This window comes from Colobus angolensis, unplaced genomic scaffold (assembly GCF_000951035.1).
Source record: "Colobus angolensis palliatus isolate OR3802 unplaced genomic scaffold, Cang.pa_1.0 Scaffold276, whole genome shotgun sequence".
NCBI classification, from domain to species: domain Eukaryota; kingdom Metazoa; phylum Chordata; class Mammalia; order Primates; family Cercopithecidae; genus Colobus; species Colobus angolensis.
The window spans coordinates 1351431-1362571 of record NW_012115999.1 but is presented as its reverse complement, the minus strand read 5'-3'; the positions used below and the strand labels follow the sequence as shown (position 1 = coordinate 1362571).

The window sequence follows — 11141 nt, the reverse complement described above, 5'->3', positions numbered from 1 at the left end:
GCCTCCAGCTTTGTCCTTTTGACTTAGGATTGCCTTGAAAAACTACTATTTCTAAAGGCATCCAAAAATATGAACTACTTCAAGATAAATTTAAATTTAACAAGATACATATAAAACAATGAAAATCACTAAATCGTACTCCAAAAATTTAAAGAAGGCCTAAATAAATGGAGAAACATACCATGTTCAGAGATCAACAGACTAAATCTTTTTAAGACCTGATTTCTTCTCAAATTAATCTATAGACACAATCTCAAAAACAATTCCAGAAGGCGTTTTTTCCATAGAAAGTGACAACTTAATCAGAAAACTAATTTAGAAATATAAAAGATGTAGACTATCCTAAGAAATATTGAAAAAAGAATAAAGTTGGAGAAACTGTACTACTTGATTTTAAGACTTATTATAAAGTTATGGTAATTAATACAGTTTAGTATTGGCTAGAAATAGACATATAAATCAACAGAACAGAATACACTCCAGAAATAGACCCACATAGGTCAAGCCAACTGATTTTCAACAAAGGTGGCAAGATCATTCAATGAGGGAAAGAACTGTCTTTTCAACAGTGTTGTAACAACTTCATATTCATATGGAAAAAAAACCCAAAAAACCTGACCCTTACCTCATAGGACTCATAAAACTTATTTTGAAATGGTTCACAGACTCTAAAAGTAAAAAGGATGAGTTCATGTCCTTTGCAGGGACATGGATGAAGCTGGAAACCATCAATCGCAAGGACAGAAAACCAAACACCGTATGTTTTCACTCATAGGTGGGAATTGAACAATGAGAACAATTGGACACAGGGTGGGGAACACCACACACCAGGGCCTGTTGTGGGGTGGGGGGAGGGGGGAGGGATAACATTAGGAAATATACCTAATGTAAATGATGAGTTAATGGGTGCAGCACACCAACATGGCACATGTATATATATTTTAAAAACCTGCATGTTGTGCACCTGTACCCTAGAATTTAAAGTATAATTTAAAAAAAACACGCACAGAAAAAAAAGCAAAAATTATAAAACTTTTAGAAGAAACAGGTGAAAACTCTTCAAAACCTTGAGGAATAAAATAATTTCTTAAATAGGACACAAAAAGAAGGACCATGAAAGGAAAATCTAGTAAAGTAAACTTCATCAAAATTTAAAACTTCAGCTCTTCTAAAGACAACACTAAAGAAATAAAAAGGAACAGCATAAACTGGGAGAAAATTATTTGGAATACATATATCTCACCAAGGATTGACATCCTGAATATACAGAGAACTGTTACAACTCAATAATAATACAATTTTTAACGGACAAAATATTTAAACAGACACTGTTCAAAAGATGATATATGAATGGCCAGTAAACACATGAAAAGACACGCAAGTCTCTAGCCACCAGAGAAATGCTAAATAAAACTACAATGCGGTATCACCTCATACCTATAAAATGCTAAAATTAAAATGACTGATAATACCAAATAATTAACAAGGATCTAGGACAATCAGAAGTCTCATACATTGCTGGTGGGAATGTAAAATGATACAACCATTTTGAAAAATAGTGTGGCAGTTTCTTAAAAAGATAAACATATGCTTTTCAGATGACCTAGCAATTCTACTCCTAGTTATTAAGTGAAATGAAAATACATGTCTGGCCAGGCACAGTGGTTCACGCCTGTAATTCCAGCACTTTGGAAGGCCGAGGCAGGCGGATCATGAGGTCAGGAGATTGAGACGATCCTGGCTAACATGGTGAAACTCCTTCCCTACTAAAAATACAAATAATTACCCAGGCGTGGTGGCACACACCTATATTCCCAGCTACTCGAGAGGCTGAGGCAGAAGAATCACTTGAACCCAGGAGGCGGAGGTTGCAGTGAGCCAAGATCACACCACTGCACTCCAGCCTGGGCAACAGAGCAAGACTCTGTCTCAAAAAAAAATAAAAAAGAAGACAAAGAAAATACATGTCTATGTATAGACATAGATGTACATATATTCGTAGCAGCTTTATTTATAACAACCTTATTCAAATAATCAAAAGCTGGAAATACACCAAAACCCATGAACAGATAACCGGAAAAACAAATTGTGGTACCTAATACTGTTGCGGGAAGTCAGGGACCCCGAACGGAGGGGCCGGCTGAAGCCGCGGCAGAAGAACATAAATTGTGAAGATTTCATGGGCATTTATTAGTTTCCCAAATTAATACTTTTATAATTTCTTATGCCTATCTTTACTGTAATCTCTAAACATAAACTGTGAAGATTTCATGGACACTTATCACTTCCCCAATGAATATCCTTGTGATTTTCTATGCCTGTCTTTACTTTAATCTCTTAATCCTGTCATCTTCTTTGTAAACTGAGGAGGATGAATGTCGCCTCAGGACCCTGTGATTGTATCAACCGCACAAATTGTAGAGCATGTGTGTTTGAACAATATGAAATCTGGGCATCTTAAAATTCACTGATGGCTCCAGTAATGGCAATGCTGGCTATGTAGGTCCTACAGACAAGCTTATTTCTACACCACTGCACTCCAGCCTGGGCAACAGAGCAAGACTCTGTCTCAAAAAAAATAAAAAAGACAAAGAAAATACATGTCTATATATAGACATATATGTACACATATTCATAGCAGCTTTATTTATAACAACCTTATTCAAATAATCAAAAGCTGGAGATACACCAAAACCCATCAACAGATAACTGGAAAAACAAATTGTGGTACCTAATACTACTTAGGAATATGTAATTATATGGGTAAATCTCAAAAACAAAATGAGTACATACTATATGACTCTATATGAAACTACAGAAAAGACAACTCTAATCTGTAGTGATATAAAGTGGATAAATGGTACACTGGGGCTATGGATAGTGGCTGGGATTTACTAGAGCAAGGTACAAGGGAATGCTCCGAAATGATAGAAATGTTTCATACACTGACTGTGGTAGTGGTTACACAGCTATACAAATTTGTCAAAACTCATCAAAATGTACTCCTAGACGGAATGTACTTGATTATCCATGAATATAGTTTATTTATGCATCAATTATACTTCTAAAAAGTTGACTTTTAAAAATTTTTAAAGGAGCTCATTTCTAATAATTTCATAAATATTAAATGCTACTTTGCTAAAGTATTTTTTAAAATTGTTACAAAACCCCAAATAATTTTAATCTCAATTTGCAATATAACCCACATTTTACATATCTATAAACAAAGAAAGTTTTAGCATACTAATGCCTTAGAAAGAATTCAATTTGGTCCAATAATTTTATAGCCAGAGTTTCTAGGATAAAGTCCTATTTATAATTCTCTGTCCAGATTTTTAATAAAAATCAGTAATGTTAAATGGAACACTATCATTTTATAGAGAAATAGTATGAAATTATATTGAGAAATTAGAATAGTCATTAAACATTAAGATTTTATTACAACCCAGGCATTATATATTTCTTTACACTTAAGGAATAGATATCAAACAATCTTGGAGTAAAAAATAGAAGGCAACTTGCTTCAAGTTTGTACCAAGTCAATCAAGCAGAAACCTGAAGAACCTTGTTTTAAGATGAGAGGCATTTATACTTGGCAGGCATTTTCTTCCAATGAAAAAATAAAGTCAATGTGCCACTATCTTGACACTTATAAACATGTTTAAAAAAAGCATTGAGGACATTGATTCTCACACTTGGCTGAATACTGGAATCACCTAGATTAAAAAAAATACTAATTCCTATACAACATCCCTAAAATTCAGATTTATTTAGTGTAAGTTAGGCCCTAGGCATATAGGCTGTTTTAAAACTCCTCGGGTGAGTCCAATGTGCACCAATTTGAAAACCACTAGCTTAGAGACCTATTCCATCATCATAGAAGTCAGTCTTGAGCTGAATGATTATATATGCCCTGATTTCAGTGGGTAGTGTTGTTATTTTAAGCATCTGATAAGTGTATCTCCCTTGATTAAAAATAAATACCTTATAGAAGAGATTATATATTTTATTTATCATTGTCTCCATATATCTGGAACAATGAAAGGCATATAGCAGTTGCTAAATAAGTATCTTTTGAATGAATATATGATTGCCTTATATTTCTTTTATATCCCCATCTTCTAATAGTCTATGCAAATTAGAATTCAAAATATATATATATAGAACAAATGAATGACTGAAGCAGTTGGGGATAATAGTTAAGGCAAAACCAAATCTGATAAAATATATACATATTTTAAAAACACACACATATATATAAGTAGATCAAAAGTGGAAAAAGAATATACAAAAGAGTGCAACATTTGGCAGCTGAGAATTATTTCATTGAGTTTTCAAATATTCTTCACATTCTTATACTTAGAAACAAAGAAGTAACCCCAAATAACTAATTCATTAGCTAATATCTCAGAACTTGCACATATGCAGATAAATTTTCTTTTAAAAACAGAATTACAGTTTAATCTTGATGAACACAGCTCAGGTTTCAAAATTCAAGTAAATAAAATTTTAGTACACATCATGATAGCCTCACTGGATAGCTGTGTTAAAAACAAAAAGTATTTGGTATCACCTATTGTTATGTGCTCTCAGTTGAGATCTAGTTAGTTTCCTAGGAGTCTCACTTTGGTACTTCCTTACATAATGTGTTTATTTAGAAATACCTTATTAATAACAGACTTCCTTTTGATTAGTTACATTCTCAGATATGGTTTCATTTACAAAAGTTCCACAACTATTACATGATTTTTAATTCAGTTAGTATCTTAGACTATGGAACTTTGGTTTTCTTAAAATCAGCATTGGTTGCTTGATTGTAGGTTCGTCACCAAAAAGTGCTGTTTCACTCTCCGTGGTTGGAAATCTTTCCTGATATATCAAGGGATATTCATTCTGAAACTGTTTTAGCTTTTTTCTTTTCTCCTCTAGAGGTAAACTCTTGTTTTTAATAATATTTCCTAAAAGTTCTGCAATTGCAGCTTGAGAGGTAGAAACTTTTTGCTCATCAAAGTCCCGAGCACTAATCTGCTTATAGTATGAATAAGTTGGCAAAGAAACAAACAATCCATCTCCAGGACTTTCAATATGTCCCTTTCTTAAGTAGTCAAGATGTTTTTCCGCTGCAGTCTTTAAGAGGGTACTTGAAGAATTTCCTGATGATGACCTGTTAAGAAAGAAACTAATCTTCCAGCAAGAAGCTCATCAAGATCCACTTCTTCAGCACAGCATAGCACACACCAAGAAAAGGTATGTATCCTCAGTGATATCGTGCCCAGTGCATCATGAAGTTTGCGCATATCAACATTTTGACTCATTTGGGAAATCATATGCATTAAAAGTTGAAGCTTTCTACAATTTGGTGGGGGAAGTAACAAACAACATAACTGTACAGCATCGATGGCAACCCTCTCTAATTGAGGTTGCAGGAAACTCTTGTGTGCCAGTAAACACAGAAGAAGCTGGAAGTAAAGAATTTTCTGAAAATTCTATTGAACTTTTGCAGAGTCTTTTATTGATTGTGGCACTAGACTCTCTGAGTTCACTTTCCATAGCTGTTTGCACACTTGTGCTGCCTTGTCCAACATTTGGTTTCATAATTTCAGCCACTGGTGTATTGATATAACTATTCCTTCTTGTACTACTTCTGAGACCTACAAAGCCATTTTGACTTGCATTTCCCATTACACAAGTTCTCTTGGTCTTGAGCAGTCAAAGTAGTGGTTCTCTTAAAATCAGCACAGAATGGCTTTTGAGTATTTTTCTCTGAATGAAGATTCAACAGGAATTCCTCTTTGGGCTTAGACTCTAAAAACAGTTTATTATTTTGTCCTTCTATGTTTGGAAAAGATAGATGAAACACACTGGATGCCTCTTTACTTGAATTCCCTGACACATCTACAATACCTTCCAAAGAACAACAGCTTGGTTTGCTGTTAGAGGATAGATCATGCATACCACTTAACCCTATTAAATTATGACAACTTCCTCCCATTATGTCATTAGCACTCACTCTTCTGTTTCTTAAATTAACTAGCTGCATTTTCTTAGCACATCTTTCTTGAAATCCTGGATTGCTTATCTGTAGTCTCTCAGAATAATCTGATTCTTCTTTTTTCTCTATGAAGTAGACTGAGAAGAAGGTACTCAGTTGATCTGAAGGAATTCAAATTGTTTAAGTGAAGGAATTTTTAAGACTGTGGATCATCTTGGATTCTATGTATCCCACTGGATCTATCTGAAACTATGACATAGCCACAAATAACCAAAATGTTCACAGATAATTTGTAATATTCAAAAGTAAGTAGAGGTTCAGGGAGATCTAGAAAATAATCTGTGATTGTTCTGAATACAACTTGTTTAAATCCAACATAAGTTGAATTATTCATATCATCAGTTCTTGGCCAATCTGCCAGGCCTCCTGACAGATAATACCCAGTGAGAGAGGTCATCTGATTTGTTTTGTAGTATGACTACGCCATGTTTACTTGTATTGGCCATGTTGTACATTATATATTGGGGAATTACTTGTTTTGGATTTATGACTTCTTCTAGGGATGGCACACCTAAAATGGTTTGCAGGTAGATCAGAACAACATATCTCGAAATTTCTTCAACATCTTCCTGGCTTAGTTCTCTATTACCAACTGCATTTTCTTGATCTTCATTGATTATTTCATGCTTTATTTTCTTGGCATTTTCCTGAGATAAATGTATTCCATGCTTTTTAGGAGTTCTACGAGATCAGTTTCATCATTTAATAATACTATCTTTATCTTTGGAAAAGTTCTCTATGTTGTTTTTTCTCAATTCTGGATGCCTTCGTGGTAGAGTTTTAAGTGGCGAAATAGCAGGAAATCTGAAGAGCTGGTTATTATCATCAACATTTTCTGATCCCCACCTGCCTTTGATATCTTCAATTACATGATTCTTCAGAAATATCCTCAAAAGTTGGATAGTCTGTTGCCTTGTAACTTTGTAACTTTGGGACTACAATTGCTATTATTTCTTAATAGGTCATAAAGTCAATCCACTGCTTCTCCTGCTGTGAAACAATTGCCATATTTTTTTAAGCGTTGCCTATGTTTTCTTAGAGGCATTCATGCTCAAAAAGATGTGGTAACTTCATTCCATAAGTAGCAGAATCCATTTAAGATTGCCATACCAGGAAGATCTGAGTTCTAGCTCTGCCACTTGCTGTAGATGTGACTTTAGAAGGCATCTAACGTCTGTGAGCCTCAGTGTCCACACTGGTAAAGTAGGAATAATAACACACGCCTGCCTGAAAGGTATTCCAGCTTGGTGGCCCGATAAGGCCCAAGAGGCACACCCAGACTCTCCATAGGTCTGTCAGCACCCGGTGGTGTCCATGGCGGCGAAGGCAACACTCAGGCCCAGCGGCCTGGGCAGTGACGAGTCTCAGCACAACCATCGGCCCCGCCGCCAATTTGAATAGCAACTGCTAAAGCATTTTTTTAAAGGGATCCTGATAAAGTTGGGCCCTGTACCATACCTTGGGAAACACTGCTGTTGGTTATACCTAAAAACAGAGTTAACAGGTCACAAGGTATGTGAATTTTCACCCTCGTCAGATATTGCCAAAATGCTCTTCCAAGTTTTATTCCTGTTTATACTCCCTCTAAATCCCTTTAAAATAGTTTATACTCTTCATCTTCACTTTTTTATTCACCTCAGTTGATTACAATCATTTTTCTATCCCTTACCAGTCCACTGAAATTGCTTTTACTAAGGTCACCAAATATCTCTTAATTTCAAAACTCAACAGCCTCTTTTCAGTTTTAGTCATTCTTTACCATTCCTTCTGCTTTATTTCACAACAGCTCTATTTCACAATACTCCTTATAGAGTCAATTTTTATTTTTAAATATTTTTAAAACATTGATGTAGATGTGGTGAAAAGGGAACACGTTTACACTGCTGGTGGGAATATAAACTAGTACAACCACTATGGAAAACAGTATGGAGATTCTTCAAAGAACTAAAAGTAGAACTACCATTTGATCCAGTAATCCCACAACTGGGTATCTCCACAGAGGAAAAGAAGTCATTATATGAAAAAGACACTTGCAAACTCATGTTTATAGCAGCACAATTAGCAACTGCAAAAATATGAAACCAGCCTAAATGCCCAACAACCAAAAAGTGGATAAAGAAAATATGGTATGTATACACCATGGAATACTAATCAGCCATAAAAAGGAACGAAATAATGGCATTTGCAGCAACCTGGATGGAGCTGAAGACCATTATTCTAAGTGAAGTAACTCAGAAATGAAAAACCAAATATCGTGTGTTCTCACTTATAAGTGGGAGCTAAGCTGTGAGGATGCAAAGGCATAAGAATGATACAATGAACTTTGAGGACCTGAGGGGAAGGGTGGGACAGAGATGAAGGACAAAAGACTACACATTGGGTATAGTATACATTGCTTAGGTGTACCAAAATCTCAGAAATTACCACTAAAGAACTTATCTATGTAACCAAAAAAGCATCTGTTCTCCAAAAACTATTGAAATAAAATTTAAAAGATAAAAAAAATGATTAAGATTATGAAATATATTATCAGTTTCAGTAAACTCTAAATGGGATTTGGGCAAATGAATTAGTTAAAAATGAATATTCTATTTACAAACTGGTGGACATACTTTCTAATTAGGAAAAATGTTGAGAAATATTATAAAAGAAGTTCAACATTTATGTTTCCCAATTTTTAAATATCTTTATTATTATTACATTGCAGTATGGTGTTTAAGTCTGGGTGTTAAAATATAGAACTTTACATCCAACAAAAATTGTAAGAAAAATTATCATTTTTATTCCACAAATTAGGTCATAAACAAAAGCTGATCCTGTAACTCAAGAAAATGTAAGATACCAGCACTATTTATTTATTCTTACCAAACCCACAATATACATTCATTTTCTTTAAAGATTAAAGTTAGAAACTCAAAAATAATACAGCTCCCACCCATTCAGCAAACTAGGAGTAGAAAGGAATTAACCTCCTACTCTGCTAAAAGGCATCTAGGAAAAACCCATAACCAACATTATGCTTAATGGTGAAATACCAAATGCTTTCTCTCTAAGATCAAGAAAAAGACAAGAATGTTCATTCTCTCCATTTCTATCAACACTATACTGGAGGTTCTAGCCAGGATAACTGGGCAAGAAAATTAAAGATATGCAGATTGAAAAGTAAAGAGTAAAATTATCTCTATTTGCAGATGACATGATCCCGCATATAGAAAATCCTAAGGAATCTTTCTTCTATTTTATTATTTATTTATTTTATTATTATTATTATTATTTTTGAGATGGAGTGTGGCTCTGTTGCCAAGGCTGGAGTGCAGTGGCGCAATCTTGGCTCACTGAAACCTCCGTTTTTGTATTTTTAGTAGAGACAGGATTTCATCATGTTGGCCAGACTGGTCTCAAACTCCTGACCTCAAGTGATCTGCCAACCTTGGCTTCTCAAAGGGCTAGGATTACAGGAATGACCCACCATGCCCGGCCAGGAATCTACCTTTTAAAACATTTATTAGAACTAATAAATGAGTTCAGCAAGGTTGCAGGATACAAAATCAATATACAAATATCAATTGTATTTCTACATATTTGTAATAACCTGGAAGTTATATTTTTAAACAATTATATTTAGTATAAAATCAAAAAAGAATAAAATACTTAGGAATAAATTTAACAAAAAAAGTGTAAGACGTGTATACTGAAAACAAAGACGGCCAAACTAAATCAAAAGAACTCCTGTGTTGATAAATTGGAAACCTTACTGTTAAGATGGCAATTATTCTCAAATCAATTTACAGATTTAAAGCAATCCCTATCAAAATAAGAGCTGGCTTCTTTGCAGAAATTGTGAAGTTGATCCCAAAGTTCATATGGCAATGCTAGTGACCCAGAATAGTCAAACAATTCTCAAAAAGAATAACAAATTCAGAGGAGTCACACTTTTTCTTTAATATTTATTTTTCTTTATTCTTCAACTTTCATTTAAGATTGGGGTACATGTACAGGATGTGCAGGTTTGTTACACAGGTAAATGTGTGCCATGGTGGACTGCTGCACAGATCATTCCATAACATAGGTATTAAGCCCAGCATTCATTAGCTATTCTTCCTGATGCTCTCCCTCCCTCCACCTCTCCCTGACAGGCCCCAGTGTGTGTTAGGGAGGAGTCTCTCCTTTTCAATATTTTGGACTAGATTCAGTAGAATGGTACCAGCAATTCTTTCTACCTCTGGTAGAATTCAGCTGTGAATCCATCTGGTCCTGGGCTTTTTTTGGTTGGTAGGCTATTTATTACTGCCTCAATTTAATAACTCATTACTGGTCTATTTGGGGATTCAGCTTCTTCCTGGTTCACTCTTGCAAGGGTGTATGTGTCTAGGAACTTATCCATTTCTTCTAGATTTTCTAGTTTATTTGCACAGAGGTGTTTCTATTATTCTCTGTTTATAGTATATTGTTCTTTATACAGATGGTTGTTTGTATTTCTGTGGGGTCAGTGGTGATATCCCCCTTATCATTTCTGATTGTGTTTGATTCTTCTCTGCTTTTCTTTATTAGTCTAGCTAGCAGTCTATTTATAAATGTTTTCCAAAAACGAGCTCATGGATTTGTTGATTTTTTTTTTTGAAGGGTTTTTCATGTCTCTGTCTCCTTCAGTTCAGCTCTGATCTTGATTATTTCTTGTCTTCTGCTAGCTTTGGGGTTTCCTTTTGGTTCTCTAGTTCTTTCAGTTGAGGTGATAGGTTGTTAATTTGAGATCTTTCTAGGATTTTATGAGGGCATTTAGTGCTGTAAATTTCCCTCTTAACACTGTCTTAGCTGCATCCCAGAGATTCTGGTATGCTGTCTCTTTATTCTCATTAGTTTCAGAGAACTTCTTGATTTCTGCCTTAATTTCATTATTTACCCAAGAGTCATTCAGGAGCAGGTTGTTCAATTTCCCTGTAGTTGTCTGGTTTTGAGTGCATTTATTAATCTTGAGTTCTAATTTGATTGTGCTGTGGTGTAAGAGACAGTTATTATTTCACTTCTTTTACATTTGCTGAGGAGTGTTTTACTTCCAATTATGTGGTCAATTTCATATTTTTTTATTTTT

At 34.7% G+C, this 11141-nt stretch overlaps 1 protein-coding gene and 1 pseudogene across 2 annotated transcripts in view; both read right to left on the bottom strand.

Annotated features, from left to right (window-relative positions):
- The window catches only part of TMEM38B (transmembrane protein 38B), an 86446-nt gene that overhangs the window by 14533 nt on the left and 60772 nt on the right, over positions 1–11141 (bottom strand). The gene's annotated exons all lie outside the window — the stretch shown is intronic.
- On the bottom strand, positions 4759–7340 carry LOC105516148 (annotated as a pseudogene).